The sequence below is a fragment of the Cebus imitator genome, unplaced genomic scaffold (genome assembly GCF_001604975.1).
Source record: "Cebus imitator isolate Cc_AM_T3 unplaced genomic scaffold, Cebus_imitator-1.0 Scaffold6, whole genome shotgun sequence".
In the NCBI taxonomy this organism is placed as follows: Eukaryota; Metazoa; Chordata; class Mammalia; order Primates; family Cebidae; genus Cebus; species Cebus imitator.
The window spans coordinates 9868638-9882624 of NW_016107321.1; the positions used below are offsets into that span (position 1 = coordinate 9868638).

Sequence of the window (13987 nt, forward strand, 5' to 3'; positions counted from 1 at the left end):
AGTACGATATGCTGACTACCTGGAACTGAACAGTTACCTCTAACTGGACAAACACCAAGAACAATTCAATGAAACACATATAAGTTCTCTCAAATAGCTCATCTTCTGTCACCCATCAAAATGGAGAAAAGCAAAGTGATAAAAGCCATGTGAGTCCCAAAACACCTCACATAACAGACTCAACAGAAAGCACTTTTTTGGGGGGAAGAGGGGAGTCCTGCTCTCTCCCCCAGGCTGAAGTGCAGGGGTACAATCTTGGCTTACTGCAACCTCCACCTCCCAGGTTCAAGTGATTCTCCTGCCTTAGCCACCCGAGTAGCTGGGATTACAGACACCCGCCAACACACCCAGCTAATTTTTGTACTTTTAGTATAGACGGGGTTTCACCATATTAGCCAGGCTGGTCTCGAACTCCTGACCTCAAATGATCCGCCCACCTTGGCCTCCCAAAGTGCTGGGATTATAGGCATGAGCCACTGCGCCTGGCCATGACAATCATTTGTATATCATTAATAAGGAACCCAATGGGGAGAGAGAGAAGGACACAGAGACACATACACCCACTGTACTCACAAGGTTGTAACCACCATACACAGAAGGTGGCCATGTGGAGGATGGACCCTGACGGTGGTGAGGACAGAGTGATGACTTTTCAAGAGAAAATGAAGGGTCAGAAAATGAGCAGGAAAAGCTTTAGAAGGAACACTTGAGATGAGACTGGAAGGCTGAGGAAGCCAGTACTCTCTAGTTATTAAGTTGGTGCAAAAGTGATGGTGGTTTTTGCAATTACTTTCGATGTATACAACAACCTAACACAACAACAAAATTCTAACACAGAAGAAGATGCAAGCAAGTGGAACCTGCTGGGAGGGCACGAGTGTATCCACAACGAATGGATCCAATCAGTGAGGTTTCTGATTTTCTTTCAAATCTGTGTAACCTGAAGGCATTTGCCCACATGACACATGGTGCGCTTCCCAACGAGCGGTTCAGCAGATGGCTGTCAAGGGAGGGTCACCAAGGCTAACCCAGTTTCACAGAATGATTTTCCAGAGGGAAAATTCAAAATGGACAAGTGAAATGGGAAAATATTTTGGTTTCTGATTCCTCCAGGCTTCATGTATTCATGCAGTAGGTATTGATCCCAGAAGTTTCAAATGCCACCAACGCAAAAGGTAACTTAATTCGTTTTGATGTATTCCAGATGGGTTCTTCCTTTATTTCTGCTCATAGGCACCATGTGCTTTTGAGAGACCTCATTTCAAATCAGCTTCACAGCTCTACAGAGTGGTGAGAAGTACGACTATTATTTTGCCAATCATAACCTTAGCACAAGGCCTGAAGAAGAAGGTTCAGACGAAGGATTTAGTGGCTCCATTGCCAGAAGACACTGAGAATCATCAGAGAACAATTTTATTCTTTGCCTGAGGAAACTAAGTCCCTCAAATGTCTAGGTGACTTGCCAAATGGGTAAAAGGTGTCTTCCACACCAGAATCTAGAGCTATAAATATCCAGTACAACAACCTTGCTACAACTCCACACATGGGGCAAAAATATGGATCAACCTTTATGTATTTTAACTTTTAGCACTTTAGTACTGATAAAGTCCATTTAGACAGTCAAATATTTGGCAAAGGTTCTCTCAATCTCACAATCATAATACTTTTAAAACAATTTCAGTAAACACTTCACACATTCTGTCAACCATCATTTAAGAGTATTCACAGGGCTGGGCACAGTGGCTCACGCCTGTAATCCCAGCACTTTGGTAGGCCAAGGTGGGCAGATCATGAGATCAGCAGATCGAGACCATCCTGGCTAAGACAGCAAAACCCCGTGTCTACTAAAAACACAAAAAAATTAGCCAGGCATGATGAAACCCACCTGTACTCCCAGCTACTCGGGATGCTGAGGCAGGAGAATTGCTTTAACCTGGGAGAGTCATAGGTTACAGTGAGCTGTGATCACGCCACTGTACTCCAGCCTGGGCGACAGAGCGAGACCCTGTCTCAAAAGAAATAAAAGTGTTCACTAAAGCACCAGCCTGGATTTAAAAGCAGTACAAAAACAAAACAAGCATGGCCAGGTGCACTGGCTGATACCTATAATCCCAACGCTTTGGGAGGCCAAGGAGGACAGATCACCTGAGGTCAGGAGTTCGAGACCAGCCTGGCCAACAATAGAAACCTCGTCTCTATTAAAAAAAAAAAAATACAAAAATTAGCCGGTTGTAGTGGCAGGTGCCTGTAATCCCAGCTACTTAGGAGGCTGAGGCAGGAGAATCACTTGAACCCGGAGGTGGAGGTTGCAGTGAGTCAAGATCACACCACTGCACTCCAGCCTGGGTGTCAGAACAAAACTTCATCAAATAAATAAATAAATAAATAAAGCTATCAAAGGACTCCCTGCATAATGGAGAAGTCACCAAAAATTAAATAGTATATGACGAATGTGAGGGCTGACATAGACCAGGCAAGTGCCTAAGGAGCAACTCAGAGGGACAGCTTCTCTGGGTCTCTATAGATGCCTGGGGGTTAACCAGACAGGAAATAAAGCAAGGGAAAAAATGACAGAAAGAAACAGAAAACACTCAGTGAACTTTCTCATTGTGTCAGGCCAGGTTCTAAGCACATTATGCTAATTTTATTTTATTTTGAGATGAGGTCTTGCTCTGTCACCCAGGCTGAAGTGCAGCTGCATGATCTTGACTTACTACAGCCTCGACCTCCTGGGTTCAAACAATCCTCCCACCTCAGCCTCCTGAGGAGCTGGGACTACAGGCATATATCACCATGCCCAGCTAATTTTTGTATTTTTTTTTTTTTGTAGAGACAGGGTCTTACTGTGTTGCTCAGGCTGGTCTCAAACACCTGGCCTCAAGTATCATCCCGCCTCAGCTTACCAAAGTGCTGAGATTATGGACGTGAGCTACCACCCCCAGCTATGTTCTATTTATTAATTTCTCAATTCTCAAAAGAATATTCTAAGAAGGCACTGCTGTCATCCTCCTTTTAGAAATGAAAATCTTAAGGCACAGAATGCTCTTTACTAGACAACAACAATACAATTTTTCGAATTTTAAAATAACAAAAAATATTGCACTAAAATTCATCACTATATTTGACAGGTAATGAGAATCCTTAACTTTCACCAGTATAAGAAAAGACTTGCAAGCTTATTCATTGTACCATTTCCCAAACTACTAACAAAAAGAGCTTCAAAATTCAAGTTTTACATACTGTTCCCTATGCAAAGAAATCACTTAGTAATGGGAACTCATGATGAACCACGTCCAAAAGGCGCATTCAGAAACCTAACCATGAATTTAAAAGAAAGCTTGTAATCCAACACCACGAAAACACAATGAATGCTGCAGTCCAGATTCGGTTACTCAATCTACAAACCTCATAAATGAAAACAAAGCAGACCAATTTCCAGCTAGATGGAATGCCTGGAGCGGAGTGGGCCAAAGCCCCGGCCATATAACATCCAAGAGAGGAAATACATTATACCTTTCTGGCAGGGACTCTTCTCAGGGCACCAGCCTATGTCTGCTGGCAGTAATCATCTGTGGGCCCTTTTTTTCCCATAATATTATGAAAAAAGATTTCATAAAAATAAAAGCTTTCAAATGCTAGATGATTCTTATTAAGATCCTTTATTTGTTTACAATTAAGGGCATGCTAACCGTTGGGTCAGGATACAGGGTGGAAGGCTTACATGGGTCACTTGGATCCCATGTGACCCATGTGGACCAGCTTGGCCAACATGGTGAAATCAAATTGATCTCAGTGGGGTTTCACCATGTTCGTCAGGCTGGTCTCAAACTCCTGACTTCAGGTGATCGGGACTCAAATCTCAGCTGTGCAATTTCAAACGACTGAACTTGGGTAAGGGATCCTACAGGTCTCCAACATTCTCCCTCTGGGTTGTCATATGGGTGAGCAGCCTGGGTGTCATCGTTTACTGGATGTGACTCTCCCTGCCCTCCACTTTCTCAGTCACCAGGTCCGTCCCACTTCCTTTATATTTCTGGAATCTTCTTCCATGTCTGTCCCCACTGTTCTACTGCCACCTCCTTTAATGATCTACACTGTTGCCGCTGACCTTCTTCCTGCCAGTCTTGCTCCCCTAAACCTACGCACAACAATCTAAAAAGAAACTGGTTTCTTTTTGTTTGTTTGAGAGGAAGTCTCGTTCTGTTGCCCAGGCTAGAGCGCAGTGGTGCGATCCTGATTCACTGCAGCCTCCACCTCTCAGATTCAAACAATTCTCGTGCCCCAGCCTCCTGAGTAGCTGGGACTACAGACATGTACCGCCTGGCTAATTTTTGTATTTTTAGTAGAGATGGGGTTTCACCATTTTGGCAGGCTGATCTTGAACTCCTGACCTCAAGTGATCCACCAGCCTTGGCCTCCCAAAGTACTGGGATTACAGGCATAAGCCATGGTGCCTGAACAGAACTGGTTTCAAATGCAAATCTACCTATCACTCCTTCACCTAAAACTTAAGGAATTTGCTTTTGTGTCACTTAACGTCACTTACAGTTCTCTACTTGAAGTTCTCTTACTATCATGTTCAGAGTGTTCAGAGTTTAACAGTTCTTTTTTATTTATTTATTTATTTATTTTTTTGAGACAGAGTTTCACTCTATTGCCCAGGCTGGAGTGCAGTGGCACAATGACACAACCTTCGCCTCCCGGGTTCAAGTGATTCTCCTGCCTCAGCCTCTCGAGTAGCTGGAATTGCAGGCATGCACCACCACACCTGGCTAATTGTTGTGTTTTTAGTAGAGATGGGGGTTTCTCCATGTTGGTCAGGCTGGTCTTGAACTCCCAACCTCAGATAATCCACTCGCCTCAGCCTCTCAAAGTGCTGGGATTGCAGGCGTGAGTCACCGCATGCAGACCAGCTTACCAGTTCTTAACATATTGTAGGGAGTTCACTCAATACATGTTTAACGTTGAGGGAGTTAAGCATAAATTTCTTCCTTATTCCACAAAAGTCTTGCTTTTTTTTAAATTTAGAGGAATAAATGAGACGATGTATACAGATGGCCCAGCACAGGCCAAGTAGTTACTGCCATAGCTTCTGACTCCTCTTACTGCTCATTGTTCCAAAGTTTGCAAAGTGCTTTCATGCACTTGAGCTCATCTGATCCTTGTAACAACTCTGAGATTTAAGAAGTTACAAGAGGCCAGGCGAAGTGGCTTACACCTATAATCCCAGCACTTTAGGAGGCCGAGGCAGGTAGATCACGAGGTCAGGAGTTCAAGATCAGCCTGGCAAACATGATGAAACTCACCTTTACTAAAAATACAAAAATTAGCTGGGCATGGTGGAGCATGCTTGTAATCCCAGCTACTTGGGAGGCTGAATCAGGAGAATTGCTTGAACCGGGACCGGGACCCTGGAGGTGGAGGTTGCAGTGAGCCAAGATCATGCCCAGCCTGGGCTACAGAGCAAGACTCTGTCTCAAAAAAAAGAAGTTACAAGAAACTGAGGCTGGTGACGTTTACAGTCTGTAGAAACAAAGCTAATTTTCAGATAAATCTACTGATTCCAAATCCTGAGTTTTTCCTTTATGCCTTTCTGTCAGGAGTTCTAGCTTCTACTATAGAAAATAATAAAGAAATAAAAATTATTTTTCCTGGTGGGGCACGGTGGCTCATGCCTGTAATCCTAGCACTTTGGGAGGCCAAGGCGGGTGGATCACCTGAGGTCAGGAGTGCGAGACCAGCCTGGCCAACATGGCAAAACCCCATCTCTATTAAAAATACAAAGATTAGCAGGGCGTGGTGGCGGGCACCTGTAACCCCATCTATTTGGGAATCTGAGACAAAAGAATCACTTGAACCCAGGCAACAAGGTTGCAGTGAGCTGAGATTGCCACGGCACTGTAGCCTGGGTGACAGAGCGAGACGGTCTCAAAAAAAAATTATTTTTACTATAGCATATCAAATGTCTTTGAACATATAATATGGATGCCCATCTTTTCCATAAAGTTTAACCAATACTTTTTATAGCATTTAAGAAATACAAACACAAGGGCCAAACTCCACTCCAAATGGACTTTGGGTCATTTCTTATCAATTACTTTAAATAAGAAAGCTATCACCTGGTTTGTTCATTCATTCCTCCATTCAGCAAATATTTATCACATGCCTAGTTTATCCAGGGCATTGTGTTTGGCACTGAAAATCTTTTCTTTCCCTGAGATCTAAAAATTTAGCCTATAACTTCAAGATTTTCCAAGTGAAGCCAGTGATGGAACACGTAAACGGCTGTTCTTACAGGTACTTGACTAAACAGCAATGAAGCAGAAGCCAGGAACTCTGAAAGTTCATTCTGGCTATGTCTCTAGACAAGTTCAGTGACCCTGGACAAGTTCCTGGGACTCAGTTTCCTTACCCATAAAACGGGAGAATTGGTCCATATTATCCTTAAAGTTATCCCAGTGCTTTGAATTCTAGAGATGCCAATATTCCATATAACTAGCAAACACTTTTGACACTACCAGTATATAATTTTATATCACAATCTTATAAATGTTTGTGTGATAATTCACATACTTACTGTAGCTTGAAAAATACCACCAGATTGCCCCACAAATTGTTAATTTTTAACTACAAACCAAATTTGGAGCATTTTTACAACTCTTGCAGCCAATTCAGCTTGCAAATTGCCCCCCTTAATGAAAACTGCATTTTTCATGCATAAACTGCGATATTAAATACTGATCTTATTGGAAATCCTAAATAAATCAGACTCAAGCCCTTCTTACTTTCTTAATCTGTGACATCTCACCTTAGGATGACTTAAATTCTTATATACAAAATGGCACTTTAATGCAATTTATTAGCACATGTTTATGTGAGCAAACCTCTTTAGGGCCTTACTTTCAAGTTTCTTGCACCCTTACTTCTCACAGCAACTCACGATTAGACATGTAAACCTTAATGCCCTGAAAAGTCATCAGCTGAGGAGGTCCACCGCTTGTTGACACAAATCCCTGATGCCCACCCATGAATTCACACTTACAGATTCTTCCCTATAATCAAGAAGACATCTGCCTAGGCATCACCGAAACAGCCCAGACATAAGATAGAGAAACTGAAGCATATTTCTGTATACTGACTTACACAAAAACATCCGGCCCCAAACTCTTACTTCTTTCTAGACTTCATTTGAAGTAATCCTTTCTAGCTGGATGTGGTGGCTCATACCTACAATATCAGCCTTTTGGAAGCCAAGGAGGGTGGATCACTTGAGCTCAGGTGTTTGAGACCAGCCTGAGCAACATGGCAAAACCCCATCTCTACAAAAAAAATTTTTTTTTAATTAGCCAGATGTGGTAGCAGGCGTCTGTAGTCCCAGCTACTTGGGAGGCTGAGAAGAGAAGATCATTTGAGCTGGGGAGGCTGAGGCTGCTGTGAGCCGAGACCATGTCACCACACTCTAGCCTGGGTGACAAAGGGAGACCCTGTCTCAAAAAAAAAAAAAAGGGGAAAGAAAGAATCCTTTCTTTCTTCACTCATTCACGGAACCTTAACTGAGCTCCTATTACATCAGTTGAAGTGATGGATGCTAAGTATACTAGTAGGGACAGGCTTAGTCAGGGTCACTACTAACCCACACTGTACTTTTGCTTAAATTACCAAATACATCCTCCTCCAGTGGAGAAGAGTGCACCAGAGGCTTGGGAAGTGGAACGTGAATTGCATTTCAGCCTCCACTTGCCTGCTGGACGAGATGACCTTATGCAGTGAACAGCCTTAACAACTGTGCAAGGTAGCACTGCCAGATGTATATACAAAAATGTGTTCTAGTGGAAGCACTGACTACTGGAGGAGCTTAACTTTGCCTAGGGATAAGGGGGAAGAAAGGCTTCCCAGAGAAGGTATTTGACTGACACATTAAGAATGTGTGGGTAATTGACAGATGGACAAGAGGCCTAAGAACAGTGTGAGCAGAATTTCATTCATTCCAAACAGTGGTCTGGAAATGACAACTTGTGAGTAGTTTGATGTGTCTAGAGCAGGCAGTGTGAAAGCGGGGGAGAGTCGGGAGGCCTGGGGAAAGTCAGTAGATGGAACTGGAAAGGCAGGCAAGGTGCCACATTGCGAAGCATCTTAGCATGGTATGTCAAGGTGTTGAAAGCTGATTCTGAGATCATTAGGGGCGTGTTTTGCCACTGTAAATAACAAACTCTTCTTCAGTTATACCTTGCCATGTTCTTTTACATTTACCAAAAATCTCTGACACCCTGAAGCAACAAGTTTTATTTTCCTATAAAGTGAGTGGGTAGAATCCAGTGGAACAAAAGTTTGCTTGCAGAAGTGCACCAATCATGATCCTACATTTTAAAAACATAATCTTAAAGAACATCAGGAAATACTCCTAAGAGTATATACACATCAGTTCTACCAGTTATGCCCAAATTGTAAAACCAGCCATGGACACTGTTTTATCCAGAGCCCAGAACTGAAACACTTACAGCATATGATCTGCACCTGTACAAAAGTTGGTAGGATTTTAGAGACACTCTGGCTTAAATCGATTGGGAAGAGAACTGGAGTAGTCAGTGTTGTCTGTTAAGGTTGTCAGCATCATTTGGGGAGCAAGAGGTAGAATGTGTGAATTACCACGAGAAGAGAATGCCAGGCCCTTGGCTGCTTTGTAAATAAAGGTCTTACCACCACCCAAGAAAGCTGAGGGTCACCAAGTGGCTTCTTGCCTGAATCCTGCAGAGAAAAGCAGGAAAACCACCCCTTGAATGAAATTATCTTAGGGATCAAGCAGCCTTCCCTCCTTTAAATAAAGTTAACCTATTTTCAAAAAAAAAAAAAAAAAAAAAGAGGCATGGGAGCTCATCAATACTAAGTTTCACCGCTCCTTAAAGATAAAAACACCTCGTGCAATCTTACTCCCAGACCTTTCCAGCGGCTGTCGGCAACCAATGGTTGAAAGAATGGACTCTTCTTTCTCGACTGCTTTTGGTAGATAGGATACATTAGGGGTACAACGTGTCGGCTTTCACAGAAACCTGGCACTTCAGCCCCCCTAGGAGCGGCGCCTGTCTGGGATGGCTCCCGTGCTCGGAAAAGCAGGAGGGGCTGAGCAGGGACCGCACGGTCTACACTCGCAGAGCCGACCGCCTGGGATCCTGCTCCGCCGCAGCCCCTTCCTGAGTTTCCGAGGTCGCCAGGCGGGCGTGGGCGCAGCGGGTGCTCCACTCCGAGCATACACGGCACCGCTTTGGGCAAGGACCTCGGTATCTGGAGGCAGGGACGCCGCCTCCTCCCATCCGGGATGGGACCGGGGCTGAAAGTGGGCCCCGCGTGTCACGCAGCGAGAGGGGACCAAGGACCTCGTTTCTGAGCTTCTGGAAAGTGCTTCGTCCCCCGTGCCAGGCTGCACCCGGACGCTGCCGCCCTCCGGGGAGAAGGTGCCAGGCCGCGCTCCACAGCTGCGACCTTCTGCGGGACTCTGAGGAAAGCGGGGGCAGAGAGGGGCGGCCAACAAAGTGGAAGGGAGGGGACCGCCGGCCGCGCGCCACCCCGCCCACAGGGCACCCGGAGCCGCTGCCGCCCCGCGCCTCCCTCGCCCTCCTGCGCCCTCGCCCGGGCGCCCCTTACCTCGGGTCGCGCGCCTGGCTCTGTGGAGCCGGTCGCACGCCGCACTCCGCGCCCCTCGGCGCGTGGCCCTCGCGGGGACGCCGGGCGGAGTTGGAGAAGTTTTGGGGGTCACTTTGTTCTCCACTCGGGCGCGCGCTGTGCGCCTGCGGCGACCGCGGCCACTGTTACGGCTGCCCCAGTCCCGCGCGCAGAGCCGGCGAGGCCCGAGCTGCGACCGCACCTCCCGTCCCGCCCCCGGACACGCCCCGGACACGCCCCAGCCCCGCCCCGCACCTGGCCTGGAACCCCCCGACTCCAGCTCCCGGCTAATGCCGGACCGTGTCCCTCGGTGCCTGCTTTTGGAACAACACAAATAATGAAAACAACAACTCCAGAGACACCCAGCACGCGCTCACTGTGAGCTCGGGGCTCTACCTGCGACCGCGGACGCGATGCGCCCATGCGACCCCGTCCTTTCCCCAAAGAGTTTAAAGACAGCGCTCCTTGGGTTCCACCAAGGAAAGGCGGGCAGAGGTCAGCGGCCACAGACTTCCCATCTCCTTCCCCTTCGGAGAGGAGACGGCTTCACAGCGGAGGTGGCAATAGAGTTGGGACTCGAGGGCCCAGTCGAATTGGGACCTTCCAGATGGAGAAGCTGCGATCTTGCGCGCGTGTGTGTGTGTGTGTGCGCGCGCGCGCGCGCGCGCGCGCGCGCGATTTGGCTCGATCTTGGCTCACAGCGACCTCCTTCTCCCGGGTTCAAGCGATTCTCCCGTCTCAGCCTCCTGAGGAGCTGGGATTACAAGCATGCGCCCCCAAGCCCGGCTAATTTTGTTAGTAGGGAAAGCGTTTCATCATGTTGGTCAGGCTGGTCTCGAAATCCGGACCTCAGGTGATCCGCCCGCCTCGGCCTCCCAAAGTGCTGGGATTACAGGCGTGAGCCACGGCGCCCGGCGGAAGCTGCGATTTTTATGAGAGAAGGCTGAGTGGCCCAGTGGGCCCGGACGCTGGGAAGGGCGAGGGAGCTCCGGAAACGCAGGAATGAAAGCTGCCTGGAACGCCAAGTTCCAGGAATTACTCTCCCTGCCCTGGGGGAAGGGAAAGTAGATGCAGACCGTACGTTAGGGTGGATCCTCCAAGAAGCAGCACCCAGTCAGGACAAATGCGGAGGGTTTTCTTGGGGGAAACGGCTGTGTAACTAAATGAGGAGGAGCTGTGAGAGCGGGAGCTGTGAGAGCTGGAGAGGGCCGCGCATTCTGCAAATCCGAGCCCAGGTGAAGGAGGCAGGGAAGCACCCATCCTGGCCTCTCTGCAGTCTAAGAAAAGTTCAGCAAGATCATCCATGAGGGCTTCAGCCAAAATTGCCCATCATGGGGATCCCGATTCTCCCTGGAACCTGCCTACCTTCGCGTCCACGCCGCCACCCGTCCTTGGCTGGGAGCAGCCAGATGGGAAGGATGGCCTTGGGCACAGTCCCAGGGCTGAAGTTCAGAGCACAGCAGCCTGGTCAGTTAGGTGCATGCAGTGCGTGAATACGACCCAGTCTCCGTAACTGGAGATGAGTGGAGAACTGTGAGTCAGAAAGACAGATGGAATTAGCTTTCCCACAACAAACCCACAGTTTCAAAATGAAGCCTCCAGGCTTTGCGGGGATCGGTCAGACCTGCTCTCCACCCTCAACCACCACGGGCTCTATACACACTGGCCGGTAGCGACTGGCCCCTCCCACCACGTAGCCCTCCCCTGGTCGTGTCTGCATCTTTGCGCACTTGGCTCTGCCTGGGAAAATATCCTCCCACACCACCCACCCTTTCGTGCTCAAGTCAAGCGTCACCTCTAAGGAGCTTTTCTTCCTTGACACTTATTTACTGGGTTTTTTTGTGGGGGGCGGGGAGGGGGTGTTGTTTTGCTTTGTTTTTTGAGATGGAGTCTGGCTCTGTCGCCTAGGCTAGAGTGCAGTGGCACGATCTCAGCTCACTCAACCTCCACCTCCCGGGTTCAAGTGATTCTCCTGCTTCAGCCTTCCCAGTAGCTGGGACCACAGGCATGAGCCACCACGCCCAGATAATATTTGTATTATTAGTAGAGACGGGGTTTCACCATGTTGGCCAGGCTGGTCTCTAACCCCTCAAATGAACCTCCCACCTCAGCCTCCCAAAGTGTTGGGATTATGGGCATGAGCCACGGTGCCTGGCCAACACTTTGTAAGTACTTCTTACTTCTGACCTTCATTTACCACACTGAGACAAGGGATGGGGGGTGCTGGTGTGCGTTTATTTATTTTTCTTGCTTCTTTTATTGCATTTTTCACACTTTTAAAATATTTTTCTGATTATAAAAGTAACATGTTTGTTGCACAAACTTGAAAAATACATAGAACTCAGATGGCTCCAGCTCTCCTGGTTCTTGTAGACAGACAACATCCTTTGACAGCCAAGTAACCAGAGTCTGAGCTCCCATCCTACGTGTATCCATCTGGGTCCCACCAAGAGAGAGACCACACAATGATTTCAACAGTGAAAGTTTAATACAAACAATTATTAACTACAACGGGATTAGAAGTAACGGGGAATTGACTAGGCTAGTAAGAAAGACAAAAGAAAATAGGAAGAGCAGATGGAAGCACTGAAGGAGCAGCCATCACCCCAGGGTGGAGAGAGTGCACCCAAGGAAAGCTTCCCCTTCCCCCGGGGTTAAGACTCAGACCCCGCTGGGGAAGGCACAGCCATGGTTCACTAAGTGGCAGAGAGGTCACTGAGGTGCCAACCAGTGGTACTTGCTAGAAATCCACCCTCACTTGCTGGTTATCTACCCTTTACAGTATGAAGAACACTGCTCACAGGGAGGTGTCTTCTGGAGGCTTTTCACTACAAAAGCACCTACAAAAAAAGCAGCATTCTTGGAAGAAGCAGGTGGCCACTGGGTACTCCCAGAGAAGCCTCCCAAGCTGCAGGAGCTGCTGAGCAGAAGCATGGCAACCTGGAAACAAAACTCTGTCCTCCTACAGTGCCTTCCCATGCCCCATACCCACCATGCTTAATAACAAGCCAGCTGGCAAAGGCCGTTGTTGAAAAGGCCTAATCCAGCTGGGTGCGGTGGCTCACGGTAATCCCAGCATTTCGGGATGCCTAGGCGGGTGGAGGTCAGGAGTTTGAGACCAGCCTGGCCAACATGGCGAAACCCCATCTGTACTAAAAATACAAAAATTAGCCAGGCGCGCTGGTCCGCACTTGTAATCTCAGCTACTTGGGAGGCTGAGGCAGGAGAATCGCTTGAACCTGGGAGGTAGAGGTTGCAGTGAGCTGAGATCACGCCGCTGCACTCCAGCCTAGGCAACTGAGTGAGATTCCGTTTCAAAAATACTACCAGCCTGGTCAACATGGTGAGACCCCGTCTCTACTAAAAGTACAAAAATTAGCCGGGTGTGGTGGTGGGTGCCTGTAATCCCAGCTACTCAGGGGGCTGAGGCAGGAGAATCACTTGAACCCAGGAGACAGAGGCTGCAGTGAGCCGAGATTGTGCCACTGCACTCCACCCTGGGTGACAGAGTGAGACTCCATCTCAAAATAATAATAATGAAAAAAAAAATAAAAGGCCTTGATCTGTTTTTGTAGAGAAGGCAAAAAGGATGAACCTGGGGCTAAGGGGCCATGATCCACTAACCAGCACACTCTACAGGCTCAGAAAGTCCAGGCGTCGTCCAGTTTCCTCTCCCAGACTCTTCCCGCACATTCCAGATGAATACTAATATTGCTACACGTCTCTCTGCTGGCACGTGTCCCCCAGCCACAGTTTAGTTCCTGTCCATGACTCCCCTGGCTGCAATCCTCTCTGTGCATTCCTGCCCCAAGGGCTTCGCCTCACCTGGAGGCACGGGCACCTCCTCTCCTAGTTTCCACAGGTATGAACAAGAGGTGAGAGTCAACAAAACTGGCTAAGGAACCAGAAGGGAATTCCAGAAGAATCTACCCCTGAAGATAAATTCAAATTTCTACCCCTTGCAAAGAGAAAAAGAGCAGCATGTTTAAAAAGGCAGCCCACTTTCCTCAGCATCCACTCACTTGATAACCCCCAAGGTTTCAAAACTACTCAGCTACAGGATCCTACTATGTCCAAAATATTTAATCACAATAGGCCAGGCACGGTAGCTCACACCTGTAATCCCAGCACTTTGGGAGACCAAGGTGAGTAGATCACAAGGTCAGGAGTTCAAGACCAGCCTGGCCAAGGTGGTGAAACCCATCTCTACTGAAAATACAAAAAATTTGCTGGGCATGGTGGTGGGCGCCTGTAATCCCAGCTACTCCGGAGGCTGAGGCAGGAGAATCACTTGAACCCCGGAAGTGGAGGTTGCAGTGAGGTGAGATCA

The 13987-nt window shown here is 47.8% G+C and overlaps 1 long non-coding RNA gene across 1 annotated transcript; it reads right to left on the bottom strand.

Annotated features, from left to right (window-relative positions):
• Positions 1-759: 759 nt before the first annotated feature.
• LOC119472682 lies at positions 760-7145 on the bottom strand. Its single transcript, XR_005201860.1, has 3 exons — positions 6901-7145; positions 5559-5615; positions 760-1338 (listed from the first exon to the last, which is right to left on the bottom strand). It is a non-coding gene; the product is annotated as an uncharacterized LOC119472682 (long non-coding RNA).
• Between the last annotated feature and the right edge of the window lie 6842 nt (positions 7146-13987).